We start from the raw sequence: 17406 nt of genomic DNA, 5'->3' as shown, positions 1-17406 counted from the left end.
AGCTCACCTGCCTACCTCCTCAGAAGCCCATTTGGTGGGTGAGAGTCTGGGAGCCTCTTGGCGCCTCAGCAGCCTGGATTTCCAGGGTGTGTGATTCTGGGACAGCCTGCCAGGTGCACTGCCCTGAAGCCAGGGCTCCGTTTCCTTTGTCACAGTTGGCTTTCATTCCAAATCAGAATACAATCAAATTTCAAAGTCCTCTGCAAAATGGAATTCTTTCTCTGTCCAACTCCAGAAAGGAGCTCTGTTACTGCCCCCTACACCTTCCTTTACCCTATCTTAGAAGGGTTTGGGGCAATTACAGGGGGTGACCTCAAGGTAAAGGTATCTAGGCTCCCCTTGCTGCTACTAGGGTCAGAGGATGTCAGGGATCCTAGTTCCTGGGCTGCTCCCTGATGAGGGAAGGATCCTTGGGTCTCCCCTCACTCTAAGGATGCTGATGCTCAAAGAAGGAAGAGGGAACAATTATAGCTCCACTTCCTTAAAGGTGGAATAAGGAGCAAATGAGAGGTGCCCGAGTGCTGTTTGTTACCACCTCTATTTGTGGAACCTGGACGTGTATATATTTCATAAATAAAATAATTACAGCAAGAAAACATCTGACTCCCTGTCACTGATTTCTCCTGCAAACCCCAAAATCTGATACTATTTTGTATCACAAGAGTGCAAGTGTTTTACCACTGAATTCAAAGGGAGAAGGAGCAGACCCTAAATTTGAGTTCTTCTGTCCAGTAACCTTGGTTTGGCGGAACAGGAGGTGCCTTTGCTGCAGGGGCCTGTAGTTTCCTATTTACACTTTCATAGACTCCAAGATTTTTGCTGTTATTGTACACCCTCTTTCCACTAGTTCTTTCTTATTCTCAGCTAAAGAGATGTCAAATCCTATATATTAAGCACTGATATAAATAAATTATGACCGTTAGGTGGAATGTTTGCAAGTCTTAGCAAAATGCTGCAGCGCTTCCTTGCAAAGTGAGGCCTTCATTTGCAAACAAGGAAATGTTAATGAGAGTTCATTAGCCTGGAAAGTGGCTACTGCTCAGAGCAAGCACCCAGAAATATTACAGTACATTTATTTTTTTCTTAGAATTGAAGTTGCTAGCAGTTTTAACCTTTTTAATGATAAGGAGGAACTATGAACTCTTAGAATAAGCTATTTAACAAAGCTGGTACAAACACCAACAGAGCAATCTTTCTGAATATTGAAAGTTAATTGGTTACCTAGGTGCTTCTGAAAACTTTACCCAGTGTGTTAAGTGTAAAACGAATCACTTGCTTAACCTTAAAAGTAGAACCAGCTCTAGGTTTGCAGGGCCCCTTGCTAAGTAAGGTTTAGAGAACTGCAGGAGCTAAGATAACCTACGTAAGAATTGAGGGCTTTGTAACTTGACTGTGAGTGGTAGAAAAAGCTCTTCACTGCAGACATCTGATCTGTCTGCCACTCTGCGAAATGGAGATCTTTCTTTTTAATTTTTGCAGATGGAATCACATATCTGAGTTTGAAAATACCTGAATCTGTAAGTATGTCTTTCTCTGAGCACTCTGCTCCCTATGGAGAAGGCTGCTTAGAATATTGTGCTTGAACTGCCACTACCATCTCATATATTACCAGACGCAGTTATATTAATCTGCCTAGAACTAGGAAGTAAAGAGGAAGTTAATAAAATATACAGAAGGTTGCCATGAAGTTCCTGTTGGGGGCTAGAAATTGTATGTTGGGCCATGAATGCTCACAAAATTGGGGTTGGGGTGTGGGAGGGGGTAAGGGCTCTGGTTGGGGGTGAGAGCTCTGTGGTACAGCCAGAAATGAGGAGTTCAGGGTGCGGGATGGGGCTCTGGGTTGGGGTGGGGGAGTGGGGTGGGGAGGGAGAGGGCTCTGGCTGGGGGTGCGGGCTCTGGGGTGGAGCTGGGGATGAGGAGTGCTCATCCTCATCCACAAGGGTGCTCTGAGCTGGGACTGAGAGGTTCGGAGGGGGATCAGGGCTGGGGCAAGGGGTTGGGGCGTGGGGAGAGGCTCAGGGGTGCAGGCTCCAGGCAGCGCTTACCTCAAGCAGCTCCTGGAAGCAGCAGCATATCTCTTCTCCAGCTCCTACGCGTAGGCGCGGCCAGGTGGCTCTGCACACTGCCCCATCTGCAGGCACTGCCCCTGCAGCTCCCATTGGAGCACCGGAGGGGGTCATTGGAGCGCATAGGAGCCGGAGCGGGGCCATGCCGCTGCTTCCAGAAGCAGCCGCGGCTTCCAGGAGCAGCCCCTGACCCTGCTCCCTGGCTGGAGCACCGGAACAGGGCAAGCCCCAGACCCCGCTTCCCACCGGGAGCTCGAGGGCTGGCTTAAAACAGCTGGCTGGCTGTAGTTTGCCCACCCCTGCTGTAGAGATAGGTTTTGCAACATTGTGTGGAAAATGCCTAAATACCTCTTAAAAATATGGGCCTAAGTCTGTCTCGCTTTCAAAAGTGACTTTGGCCCTTCGTAGCGTCAGTCCCATTCACTTTCCAATCCTTTAAAAATCTGAGCCATAGAGGCTGTTTTCCCACCCTTACCACCTGAAAACCAGTTTTGCACATCCCTTCCACAACCATGGAGTAGAGAGGCTACCGTAGAATGTGTGTTGGGGGCGGGAGGGTAGCAGGGAGCCTGCGGTAGTGTTATCCCCATCCCCTTGTTTGCTCCTCAGTGTTTAATTGAGAAAGTGTGAAGAGTGTATCCTCTATTACCTTATCAAAATGCATAACCTTAAAAAGAGAGGAAGGATGGTCTTGTGGCAAAGGCACGGGTCCAAGACTTGGGACATCTGGCTCAACTTCCAGCTTGGGCCCAGACTTACCACATGACCCTGGGTTAGTTACCTCCTTTCTGTATTTCAGTTCCCTGTCTAAAAATGGAATACCAATATTTCCTCTTTCCAGGTATTGTCTTGCCTCTGTATATTGTAAGCTCTTCATATGATCTGTCTGGAGCACTTAGCACACTAGTGCTGTGATGTCAGTTGGGGCCTCTGTAATAAATAATAGGTGATTTACTAATCTTGGGCTCGTTCAAAAGAGTTAAGGGAGCTGAAATGAAATTTTAGGGGAGAAAAAGGGCAAATGTATATTAACTCCCCGCCCCCACTTTCCCAGTACTTGTCCTGTCACTGATTCAGATTAAAAGTTTGGGGGGGGGGAGAATACCCTTTTCCTCACCCTCCACTGATTTTTAGTATCGACTTAGCATGATATTCACGCTGAACAGCACTTTCTGTCTTACATAAATTCAGAGTGCTGGTCTGAAAAAGAACTAGCACACTTCTCCTTTAAAGAGACATCGTCAAGTTAAAATGTTAAATATGCATTTTGTAAAAAGAAACATTAATAAAATCTAAGACCAATCTAATCCCAATAGAAATGTTTCCAATATCTATTTACATTTAATTTTCAAAGGAGTAAACACCTCCCTGTAGTGTTTGAACCCAAACACTGCAGAACCTGCAACCTGAAAGTGAAGCTGACAACTACAAATAAAGCAAAAAGAAAAGGAGTATTTGTGGCACCTTAGAGACTAACAAATTTATTTGAGCATAAGCTTTTGTGAGCTATAGCTCACTTCATCAGATGCATTCAGTGGAAAATACAGTGGGGAGATTTATATACATAGAGAACACCAATTGTTTCATGTTCTCTATGTATATAAATCTCCCCACTGTATTTTCCACTGAATGCATCCGATGAAGTGAGCAATATAGCAATTCAGAGTATTTCTATACATATACTTAGATTAGTGGTTCTCATCCACTCCACACTCAGAACACCCATTGATTTAGCTGGATCCCACCTCCTGTTTACTAACATGGGAAGGGTAGTGTTGTCATGATCCTCGGATACCTGTTTGTGACCAAGTAGTTTCAAAGAGAGAAGGAAAAACAAGTTAAGGTCCATTCTTTCTGGAAGCACTAATTTTGCTACTGACAGAGTCCATGTATGGTTTATTTCATATCCACAGACAGGGAGTGTAGGGGAAAGAGGTTCGGAAGGAAAACTGCTATGCTGGGAGAGATGTCTTGTTTATTCTTAACAAGGAAAATACATCTGCTGATTAGCTTTCCTTAATTGAGTTGGGATTATAATTAGTTCAATCTTCATCCCTAGACTGCATTTGTAATGAACTGTGTTTTCATTGTGTTTAGTCTTTCTGTGCTTTTCTGGCTTTTTCATAGCCTTGCTAAGCAAAAGATTTACTTTTTGTATTTGTTCATCCTATTGGGTTGGTTTAAAATAAACATAAAGGTCCTAAAATTCAGCAGGAAAAGGAGTTGTGTGTATCTTACTTAAGTAATGAACAGTTGAAAGAGAAGGATATTTATAACATTAAGGACTTGTAAATTGAATGTAACAATTTTTACAAGGGGCGGGGAGAAGTAAAGTGTCTAAAGGTGATTATTATTCAATGTTAGATGGAAAAAGAAGAGAGGATTTGTAAAGAAATTGTGAGGAAAGGGTGGTGGAATCCCAGAGAGCTAAAAACCGAAGAGGAAGTTAAAAGTGGCTGATAGTTTAAAAAAAAAAATAGGCTATAAAGGTGGCAAAATTCACTATTGGGGAAGTTGTTGAAACTCCATTGACTTGTCTCTAACAGCATTGTCTAATGGATAGCAATTACTTCTATGGATTTGTGCCCGTTCACTGCAGGGCTAAATTTGGGCCCAGGGCTCATATTTTAGAGAACAGATGTGCCCTGGAGTGATGCACATCCAATATAGACATCATAGCAGGGTTTAGAAGTGGAAAATAGTGATGACTTGATTCTGATTGGTCAACAATTTTGCAACAAAAGGACAAGGATAATAGATCAGGTGTTTATGTATAAATGGCTCAGATTATGACTATTATGTGGGATGTAACTGGATTTATTCAGAATGCTAGGGAGATGCCTATTATGGAAATCTACTGACAACGAGTGAACCAATTTGAGGAAAAATTCTCAAATTCCAAATGCAAAACCAAACTGAGCCTGAACTTCTAAATTATTTAGAATACTAAATAGGCAATATAACCAAGAATTTAGAAGGAATATAAACCCTCATGTTTCAGGGCATACACAAGTCTATCTATTAGGGATTAAGAAGAAACACACCCTTGGAGCAAGTTATCCCATAACTGCTTACATCAGTGTTTCCTGCACTTTCTTCTAAACGCCTGTTACTAGCCTCTATGTATGGCAGATGCTGGACTAAATAGATCACTGTTCAGATCCATTAGTGCAGTTACCATGTTCCTAAATATGACATAGCTGATATAAGTATCCTCCATTTCCCTACGAAATTTCATGTCTTTACTGAACTCCATCTAAAAATTTCAGCAACCTTTATTGGGCCAGCTACTCTCTTCAAACCTTATGTGCTGTAAACCTTTCTTTGGGGTCAGAAGAAAAGAATACTGTTTGTGGCACCATTTGGTCTAGAGAAGACCTGGATCATGTGAAAGTCAACTGGATAAATTGGCCAGAGCCTAGGAGAGTGAGTGCTCAAGCTTGGACTCCTAATGCCTTCTGGGATATCACAATGCAGAGAATGAGATGGGGTAGAGAGCATCTTTGGGATTAGGGTGACTCAAGGGTGAGGGAGTGGTAATTGAATGACAAAGACATAGCAAGATAGGCCAGGGAAGGTAGAAGGATCTAGCTGAGATAGTGGGTGAGAGGGTGTGAAGGAGAAAATGGCATGTGGAGGATAAGGTTTGTGGATGAGAGGACAAGGAAGGCTAATAGATTTTTTTAAGTATCAAAATACTTTTAATCTTATCTGAAACAAACCTTTTTAGATGTATATTTCATTAATATGTACCATATGAGGATAATAGTTACATAAAAGGAAATCTGAGCATTCCAGGCAGTTCAGAAGGAAGGGGCTGAAGGGTGGGGGACAATATTAACTGAAGGCACTGCTTTTCTACTTGTTTTATCAGTTAAATAAATGAAAATTGTGCACCCTAATACAGAGAGAGTGCCAGATTTGTCCTTGGTGTAATTCCACAGTATTTACTGAAGCTACATCCAGTTATGAAGTTAGTGTATGACTCTTAGTTAGACAAATTATCCAATTTTCTAGTAATTATAGATGCATTGGTAGCGCAAGAACTGCCTATTACAGAAACATAATGGGGTTAAAACAAAAGAAATCCAGATATAACTGTTTTTATAGGCTTTGCTTTTATTAGTCAATATGCAAATATAGTCGGCAATTCCAGGAAGTGCACCATGGGATTTCAGCAAGCACGCAAATAAAAATGAAAAGCTTTCAAAATCATTGTTAACCAACTTAAAGAGCTTTAATCATTTTTTTTATACAGCTGTACTGTAACAAATCATTCTGACAAAAGCGCCACCCTTATTTTTTATTAGGTCTGAACGCAGCTGTTGGTGCCTTTATCTAATTGAGGCATAAGCCTAGTAAACTGAATTTGGTAGGGTATTGATTGTTTCCTGTACCTCTTTTTTAAAAAAAAATCTTACATCATCAATCACTTTCACAGATCATTAACTTTGCTGTACTTTTTATCCAAACTTCCCCTGAATTGACAATCATTTTCAGACCTTGCATCAGTCAGTCAAGTTGATATTACAACATAGACCATACATTTTACAACTTTATCTCAGAGTTGCTCCCCATCATTTAAAGTCACTCAAAAAACTTTATACACCATTTGTCAAGTGGGATCAAAAACCCACATCTATTCCTTTTGTGAATACATTCCCTTCCTTTCTCAGTTGTCCTTTTCTGTGTTTTTTATCTGTCCCTTTATTTCTCTTTGATTTGGTAAAAGGATTTTGATCATCTTGAAATATATGGAGGCCATTGCTTAACATGAACATAAGACCTCATAGCTCTGTTTCTTTAGAAGAATATGTCATCGTGACTTTGAAATCATGAAGTATTTTATGAAAGATCTATCAAATACCTTTCTTTTCTTCCCCATAGCTCTGATGTCTCCTCTTCACAAGACATGCAGTATACACAGAATCCCAGGGATAATCTGAGGCTCTCGAGGGCTATTGAAGTCAACAGAGTTATGCAGATTTATACCAGCTGAAGATCTAACCTTATGTCTATTACAAAATCTCAGGTGAAGTCCTGACCCTGTTGAAGTCAATGGGCAAAATTCCCACTGTCTTCGGCTGTCAGAATTTCACCCCAGGTTTCTACTTGAAATCAGAATGACTAGCTATTGTAGTGCTGCATAGCCACATGTTAGCACTAACTTATTTAACCTGTGATTGCTTTTACAAAGTTATTATTTAAATAAAGGAGTTATCTTTATCTGGCTGCTTGTTGTCATGGATCAGGGTGCTGAAACATTTTGGATATATCTGAACTAGGATGACTTGCTGTCCTAAGAATAATTCACATTAGTTACTGTCTACTTCAACTTCTCTTATTAAGTAATTGTAGAAATTAACACAAATAAACCAATGCAGGTGTGAGAATATAATCTACTCTTTGAATAGTTGGCAAACCAATAGCTCAACTGTGCGACATGGAGTCCAATAAAAAATCAATTTTGTTATTCTAGTCAGCCAAATCTTCTAGGAGACATCTTCATTATTCATTGGCAATAACCTAACTTGAAGTTTTCTTCAAGTAGCAGTAACATTTGATGATAGAAAATGAAGGCCAATAAGCAGGATGGTGTATGTGGCTGTGTAAAAAGAATGGGCCTTTGGGAAATAGAAGAGCTGAAGCTGTAACAATTATATTTTTATGGCTCAAGACAGAAATAAAATGTTGAAATGGGAAATTAATGCAGAGGCTTAGTTGGAATGCTATGAAAAACATAGAAGCTGGGCATATAAAATCATTTTCATACATCAGTGTGTCTGTTTATGAATAAGCAATTACATAGGAGCTAAGAATTATACAGGAGGTTACACTACTTCATTTTCTGTCACAGCAAAATGCTGGGAAACCCTTCATTAAAAATCTACATTGCATGAGTTCTACTTACAGGAAGTTCTCATGCAGATTATAGTAAGTGCTGAACCTTTTATGAGTTACAGGTTAGTGTCTCTGACTTTTGTCTTGGTGATGTCATGGTCGTGTATGCAAAGGAACATTAATGAGCTACTGTGTGCATCAAAGTAAACTGTGATACAGTATTACTTGAGACAAAGTGTCATTTCTATGCCTAAAAATGCACAGGTTAGCAAAGAGAAGGTGTGGGGAGGTGGAGAGAATCAAATAACACACTGTCGTTTAGAAATTAATTACAATAGGTAACTCTCCCCTTTCTTGCTGTAATAACACTTAAAAATAATTTATGTATCCAAATCTCTCTGGTGGCTAGTCAGAATACAGTAGACTCGTTTTGTTTTTGTTTTCAATTTGTTATGCTGTTGTGCATCCAGGCTAAAAGAGGTCTATAATTACTGGCAGCAGCAGTTAGCAAAAGCTTGGGATGCACTATGGTGTGTAGGTTTTAATTTCCTAAACCTTATTTACAAATCCTACATACTCTACTGAACACTGAAGTTAAATGTCATCTTTGATTTAGCTCATTTGATTAGGAATATTTAGGCCAAATACTTAGGTTCACATTTCTACATGTGTGTGGTGCTACTTTGTTCTTTTACTACCGCATGTGAAAATCCCCAGGTTACACGCACAATAGCGGATATTGGTGTCTAAGCTGATTACCTTCCTGGACAGGAAGTCTGGGGGAGGGGTGATGCAGAAGCCCAACTTCTGGTATATCAAAACAATTGGAAGTGCATCCCTGAACAAAGAGAATCTCTATCAAGCACTTTGGGAACAGAGTGATTTACTGAACACCACTACAGGTGTGTGCATATCTAACTATGCATATGTACTGTAGGAGATTTGAGCAGGCATCTGGGTGTCTGTGCACAGCTATTAATTTATATTTTTATATTACAGTATTGCATAAATGCCCCAAATGTAATCAGGGTGAAACCATTTTGTTTGGGTTTGTACATACCCTTATTAACAAACCATCTTTACTCTAAAGAGCTTCCAATCTAAATAGACAAGACCGAGAGGATGGGAGACCATTCTTTTTCCTATCTACACTTTACATATGGGGAACTGAGGTCCACAGAGGTTGTGTGACTGTGCCCAAGGTCACACAGGAAGTTGCTGCAGAACCAGGAATTGAACCCATGTATCTTAAGTCAAAGTCCAATGCCTTAACTAAAAGGGACCCAATCACTTAGCTGTGTTGATACTACAAACCAGACTCTTGGTGTGTATATATACAAATATACCATATTTCAAAAGAGATGCCCACCTGTAAATTACCCTTTTGAAACACAAGGCAAGAAATATAAAGATAGAACAGCTGTGATAGCAGCTAAGAGCCAAATTACAAAAAGGTTCCCATATGAATAACTAAATTAAATATAATTCCATTGTTAACTTCCAGAATCCTCTTGGTTTGGTTTTGTTTTTTTAAATAATCTAAACTGGCATTTTAAATGAAAATGAATTTAAGACTATCTAAAAAGTTTAAGCTCCCCTTCACTCTGTCATCACTGGTGGACTCCTGGCTTCAGGTTGCTCATGAAGTAGGATAGTATCTTATGCTGCCCCAGTGCTGGCTTTAGTTTAGTTTAAGACGTATCTTGCACAAGGCAGCATCTTAGAAGGCTTTCTCTGATTCATGAAACACTAGCACAGAGACTAGGCACCATATAAGAATATGGAGAGTAGTTGCAGCCGCAATAAAACTTCCTCATAGTGCTTTAGTGACTTTGGTGCCTTTTCTGGCTTGCTACATCACTACTCCTCTGAAAACAAAGTCCAAATGCACTCCCTTCTTCTCCTGTTCCTTTCCCTATAGCGCCCCCACTGAACAGAAGGTAGCATCAATTGCTGCATCATTTCCCCCACCAGCAGGAGACGCTGTGGGAAGCCTGAGGAGACTGTATAAACAGTTTATCTTTGACTTCATGAAGAGGCAATTTTCTTTATTTGGAAAGAATAGATAAACATACTGCTAACTCTACAGTAAACAGGTATCTATTGCTGAAAATTGCCAGTTTAACAGTAATCAGCCCAGAAAATCAGGAGGAAAATGCTCTGTGGTTTTTAATAGCCAGGCCGTTTTTAGTGTGGGGGTAGTTCTCCATCCAATTCAATTATTTTGCATACAGGTCACAAAAATGAACTTAACCTTAAAGAACCAATAGGACTGCAGTGGGTCAAGAAAGTTTGGGCAGAATTTCTAATCAAGACTTGCTGACCGACATGCAGAAATATTAGAATACCCATGACATTAAAGACAAGATGCTGAATGTGTCAACAGGAAGCTTTTACTATTTTTTTTTTTTTAATACCATGTTTTTATAATGCATTTGTTTCTGTTGAACAGTTTTCGGCAAACCACTTTTCTGGGTTTTTTGTCCAGCGACTATGATGCAGAAGGACATCAGTCACCTCACGCTGCACAACATAATGCAGTGAGATTTCCATAAATCTGAACAACTTAAATGGGAAGCCAAGCAACATCCAAGCACAGTGGTGGTCAAAGTGCAGACTGCAAGTCAAATACAGCCTACTGAGCTCTTAATGAGGCTCAGCACTACCCTCCACTTTAGTAGGGAGTGATGGTGTGTGCAGCCATGGCTGTTCGGGGCCACTTAAATCAAATCAGAGTATTGCGTGCTGAGACGTGCAGTCTGTGTGGGCTTCACCTCCCTATTAAAGACGTAATGGCAGCGATCTGCTCTATTTCACGGGCAAGATTCTGTCACTCTAACTTGCACTGAGTAGTACTGTACTTTAATTTGCAAGTTGTCCTATTGCCTTCCATTGGGTTGCGGACAACTTGCAAATTAAAGTACACCTGGGTTTCCTCCATTTTTGAGGAGTTAAATAGTATAAATCAATAGTAGATAAATCTGGAGTACTTAGGTTTTGTTACTTGAATGGGGGTTTTGCTTGAGTGAACAATAGAGTTGTCTGCCAACCTTGTCTCTGAGTAACAACTTCAGGATTTATTTTATTATTTAAAGGCTTTTCTGTGGCACTCATCCCCACTGTGCCAGAGCACTTCACAAACATAAATACATTTAGCCTCATGTCAATCCCTGAAGCATGATTAAAATTTGTCCCAAAGCGACTAAGTTGTCAGGTGAGTTGACTATTGACTGATATGCTCTTCGTCTCTTTATTTGCTATACAAGCAGTCTAATCATCTTAATGCTTGGCTTAACTAAAGTGTGGCTCCTTCACTCTGTCTGCAACCAGACTTCTTTTGAACCAAGCAGATTGGCACATGGCTGACTTTGCTGTCAGTGTGTACTCTCTGCTGCTCTTTAGACAGCTGGCAGCGATCCCAGTCTCTTCCATTCTGGAGATCCTACAATTCAGGTTCATAGCTGCCTAAGCCTCAGATGTTCGTTAAATTATGTAAAATCCAGGGAGAGAGACAAGAAAATGATAGAAAGCATTAGCAGTTCTTGGGGGAGTTTAACTGTTTAGACTACAATTGAGCAAACAAAGTCTGAAAATAAATTGTAGAGCACATGGAAACTGATTTTTTTTGGCCTGTTTTCCAAGCCTGCATCTCTGAGAGAACAGTCCCTTATGGGAAATAAATGTAATTTGGTGTCTAATTGTTTGAAGTAACAGCCATGGCAGAGAGTATGGTTGTGAAAGGTAGTGTCAAGAGTAGAGCTATATATATATATTTGCCACTTTTGTAATTGCCACCTTTTTTTCCCTTGTGGGGTTGCATTCATTTTTCTACAATGCACAGTCAACCTGTGGAACTCCTTGCCAGAGGATGTTGTGAAGGCCAAGACTATAACGGGGTTCAAAAAAGAACTAGATAAATTCATGGAGGATAGGTCCATTAATGGCTATTAGCTGGGATGGGCAGGTATGGTGTCCGTAGCCTTTGTTTGCCAGAAGCTGGGAATGGGCAACAGGGGATGGATCACTTGATGATTACCTGTTCTTTTCATTCCCTCTGGGGCACCTGGCACTGGCCACTGTCACAAGACAGGATACTGGGCTAGACTGACCTTTGGTCTGACTCAATATAGCCGTTCTTATGTTCTTAAGTCATGCTCATTTAAGTCCTATTTTTCCCCAAAACAAAATGTCATCATGTATGTTAACCCTACAACAAAACTTTGATGGCAAAATTTCCTGTGAAACACCTCGCATGCTGAATGTCACAGTTTTAGATTTAACTGCACCTTTTTCTCCCTTTTCCTAGTCTTCCCAACAACACCCACTTAAAGGTCTCAGGTTTCTTAGTTGTCACCTATCTTGGAAAGGAACCCCCATCTCTCTCCCACCAAACCAGTAGTTTAGGTTTGCAGTCCTCTTCATGGTGATTTCCCCCAAGCTGGTCTGAGCAGGGTCCAGCAACTTTCTCCAGAGGTTACAACAGCGTCTGTCAGTTTCCAGCTAGTCTTCACAAAGCAAAAGACACTTTTTCTTATAATAAAAGCATTCCAGAGAAAACAAACAAGTTCCTGTCCACATGCTAAAAGCTTACCAGAGGTCACCTATCAATCTTATGAGGCTCTAGTAAGCCAAAAATCTTTCCAACCCTCTACAAAGGTTGTCACCCCTCCTCCCCCTTGGACAGAAGGTCTGAATCAAAAGAAGGCTCTGTCAGTTGAAACTCAGCCTTTTTATATAAAAAAGCCCTTCTTTGTTTGTTGGTCTGTGGAAAATCCAGTTTGAGCCAGTATCTGCAAGCCACCCCAGGGGTGGTACCTTGCTGTAGGTGTTTACTATTTCAGTTACTAGCACCCACCACTACTTTTAGTTCCCAGAGAAGCTGTGGTAACCTTCTCCCCCTTCCCACTCGCCTGGACAACCCTGGGAATTGCATATACTCCCTGGCGCACAATGATTCACAGATGATTCATAAACTTCACACAAATGACGCACATGCCCTTGCAATATCTGTCATACTGAATGCAACTTAAATGACAGTCTGCAGAAACAGTGTCTCCCAAAGGAGGGGTTGAATGTACATAAATTTGTGCTCTGTTTTTTTCCTGAGACACCTGCCGTGACCCTGCTGATACATCCAGTAAGAAAAAATATTTGGCATTGGCTCTCTTCCTAAAACCTTAATATTGGAAAATGTTCCCTTCATATGTATGTAATTCTTTTTGGGCTCTGCGGGGAGAGCGGGGAAGAAGACTGAATGTACCCACTCTCTTGATTCTTCTGCTCACTCTGATTCCCAGAGTGATAAATACCTCCAGCTCCTCTTTGAACCTTTGTTTTAGGGTGAGGGAACTTTCCTAGGGGTGTGAACTGGAGACAGCTGGGCTCTTTCAGCTCTATTCTCTACTCTGAGAGCTTCTTTATTCCCTCAAAGTCTTCCTCAATTGTTGTTCCCCAGGCCCTCCAAAGACAGCACCCTCTTGATGAGACAAAAGATTGATCTTCTTTTAACCCAATAGTAGGTGGTAGTTTCCCTGTTATTTCTACTACTATTTAGTAGTAGTATATCTTCCAAATTATTTACGCATATATTTAATTCACATATTCCTTTAGTGGAAATAAGCTCACCTGTGTAAGCCCTGAATTTTGCCTATTTATTTTTAAGTTGGACACTGACACACAAGCCAATGTGTTATAAGGCTTTCTCTGGCAATTCTAAAAAAGTAATCAACTCGTTTGCTTTCAGATAGATAGTGCAGTTATCTTCTGCTGCAACATTATGCGTTGCTCCTATGAAGAATTCATCTGAATTAGTGGTACCATTGTCACACTGTTTCTGCATGCTATGCACATGCTCTGCTGCTGCTTGTGAACTCTTGCAGAGTAATGTAATCCATTGCAATTCTGGTATCTTTTCCAATATGCTGGACATTCTGTTGGATGCCACAGCATGTCTGGCTCCATGTGCTGTTCTTGCAAGAGTCTGGATTTGAGCTTCACATACCTTTCTGCCTCAGGTAGTGTTTTTTTTTTTTCTTGCAGTATCTTAGATTTTCAGTCATGTCTACAGTAGCATAAACATGTCAGAGTAGCATAAACTTCATAAGCTTTATTCAGGACAGGTAACTTCCATTGCTTGGCAAATTTTAAATGCTTTATCAAGGGTTAATCTTGGGTCTTCCAGTAGAGTCTCTGAGGTATTATTTTTTCCAGATTCCAGTCATGATCGGATCTCTTATCAGAGACTCTGTTAGCTCCCAAAATTTCAAGGTTTGGTCTGCAGCCTGGGATCAGTCACAAACTCTTCTATAGTTTCACCTTCCTTTTGTTCTCTGATTTTAAAAACAACTTTCATGTTTTGTTTTGTTTTTTTTTTTACATGGAGTGCAGTGCTCTTCACAGTGTACTACAGTTTCATAGTTAGCTTTTTCTACCTGAAAACTGTTGAAAACATCATGTGAATCAGAACCAACCACTGTCAAAAATAAGAAAAAAAATACCTTCTGAATGTCTTCCTTTTTTACTGGCACATGTTGATTGAAGCAGTGTTCGAATTTTCTCCAGTAGTCTTCCATGTATACAAAGAGGTTTCAGCTCTGCTGGAGCTTTTAACTGCTTTTTTCTTCCATTCAGGATATTTTCTTAGTTCCTCTTCTTTTTATGTTAATTGACTTTGGAAGCTCCCCTCAGTGTCCTAATCCAATTTCATTATCCAGTGAGGACCACTGGAGTCAGTTTCAAAAGGGTAAGTAGATATTGATCTGCTGTGTGAAACTCTATTACATGGTCTTCTAAACACTTGGACTAAACCCTAGAACTGTTATACAACATTCTGGTGATGCAAATTGCATATTAAACAAGACCAAGAGTGAACCTAACAATCTCCTAAAGATTTATATCCTAAAAACTCTATGGTTAACCTACTTGCATGGCTACCTGCACAGTAAATATATTGGTATTGCAAATCTTTGGCTGCAGGTTTGTGAAAAAGAGTGCACTATCTATTTAAGGTACAGGCTGGAGGCTACAACTGGGATGTAATCAAGGATTGCTTGTCTTGCCCTAGAGATAGAATATGTAATCAAGAAGAAACTGAGTGAGAGAGGGGGTGAGAAGAGAAGCCATGCTTCGCTCAGGCTCTAGGGAGCGAGCTTCCCAGCCTAGATAGACAGACTTGCAATAGCAGGGCTCAAGCTTGTATGTTAAAGACAATAGCACTTCTAAGGCTGCAGCTTGGGCTCTTGAGCCTAGGTGGTCAGGTGGGGTTGAGAGTCCAAGGTGCGGGATGAGCCACAACATTCACACTACTAGTTTGAACCCATTAGCCTGAGTCTGTCTTCCTTTGCTAGGAGGCCTGCTAGCATGAGTCTGTTTACCAGCTACAGTGTAGACTTACCCTAGCAGACCAGCCTAACCAAAGGCTTTGTTATGTAGGCTTTAAGTTTGGAAGCTGAACTAGGGTTCTGAGGTGAAGACCCTATGAACGGTTCATTTTAATTACTCCTTCCCTGAAGCCTTCTTAAAAGAGGATGTGGTATTTTGTTATGTGTGTTAGCTTCTCCTTTCCCTTGGGCTTTTAAGTGATTCAGTTTCCCATACCTGGGGTGACAATAAAGGTGGAGCCCACCTGCAGCACCACACTGTGCTCAAGGGGGTCTTCACGGTTTGGGTGTCCCTTTACAAGGTTCCACCATGTATTTATGCATAAAGCTTGTGTGTGTGAACTGAACTCAAATGAGGCTTATAAGTTTTCAAAACTGGCATCACAGCAAACTGCTTCAGGTTTGTCTATCTACATATTAAGATTTTAAAAAAAGGGGCGTTTGTGTTTGGGATTGTGAGACACATTCTATTACTCCAGTGCAAACTGTGGGGTTACATGGATGTAACTGAGAAACATTATTTTAAGAGAGATGAGACCTGATTCAGAGCCCCTGAATACAATGGGGCCTTCAGTGGGCTTTGCATAGGGCTATACAAATAATAACTTTCCCCACATTCTATAGGGACCATAGCAAGCATACTCAACCTTTGCATTTTTTAGGAAACTCCTGGGTCATTACTTTTTTTAAATTACCTCCTCACACCATTACGTAGCAATTTATTGGTTGGGTTGGCTGCGAGAGCATCTTGACACTTAAAGTACATATCTAATTGTGATGTCCTTAATTTAAATCAGAATCATTTTTATTTCTATTCAATAGCTATATCTTTGTCATGGAATTGATGACTGTTTAAAACTATAATTCTAGGACAAAACACTAATTTGTAAGATGGCTAGGATTTTTCTGCAAAATAGTTTTCATAACAATAAAATCATATATACTTATGTCTTAGGCTTTTATTTGTAATCCTATTAGTCTGTAAAAAGATTTGTAATCATTTATTGCAGTGAAATCATTTTCATTTCTCCAAATGATGTCTATTCAATTTTCATTGGTTTGTGGAGCACTTATCTATTCTACAGAGAACTAGGGTTGGAAGTCATGAAGGCACCCCCATCAAGAGCAGAATGTACTCCTGAAACTGTGACAGGTGTTGTCAAGGTTCCTCCCCCACTCTGAACTCTAGGGTACAGATGTGGGGACCTGCATGAAAAACCTCCTAAACTTATCTTTACCAGCTTAGGTCAAAACTTCCCCAAGGTACAAAATATTCCACCCGTTGTCCTTGGACTGGCCGCTACCACCACCAAACTAATACTGGTTACTGGGGAAGAGCTGTTTGGACACGTCCTTCCCCCCAAAATACTTCCCAAAACCTTGCACCCCACTTCCTGGACAAGGTTTGGTAAAAAGCCTCACCAATTTGCCTAGGTGACTACAGACCCAGACCCTTGGATCTGAGAACAATGAAAAAGCATTCAGTTTCTTACAAGAAGACTTTTAATAAAAATAGAAGTAAATAGAAATGAAGAAATCCCCCCTGTAAAATCAGGATGGTAGATATCTTACAGGGTAATTAGATTCAAAAACATAGAGAACCCCTCTAGGCAAAACCTTAAGTTACAAAAAAGATACACAGACAGAAATAGTTATTCTATTCAGCACAATTCTTTTCTCAGCCATTTAAAGAAATCATAATCTAACACATACCTAGCTAGATTACTTACTAAAAGTTCTAAGACTCCATTCCTGGTCTATCCCCGACAAAAGACAGACGACAGACAGATAGACAGACAGACCCTTTGTTTCTCTCCCTCCTCCCAGCTTTTGAAAGTATCTTGTCTCCTCATTGGTCATTTTGGTCAGGTGCCAGCGAGGTTACCTTTAGCTTCTTAACCCTTTACAGGTGAGAGGAGCTTTCCCCTGGCCAGGAGGGATTTCAAAGGGGTTTACCCTTCCCTTTATATTTATGACAGGTGTGCTTGGGTGAAAGCTGTTCCTGATTACTTCAATCAGATGTGCAAGGCAATATGTACAAAAGTCAGTGATATTAAGCAACTGTCAGGCAGGTACAGTAAAACTCTTTTTCCTAGTAATTGCATGTGAAAGAATTAGAA

This window comes from Eretmochelys imbricata, chromosome 2 (assembly GCF_965152235.1).
Source record: "Eretmochelys imbricata isolate rEreImb1 chromosome 2, rEreImb1.hap1, whole genome shotgun sequence".
NCBI lineage: Eukaryota > Metazoa > Chordata > Testudines > Cheloniidae > Eretmochelys > Eretmochelys imbricata.
This window is presented reverse-complemented; position numbering follows the sequence as displayed.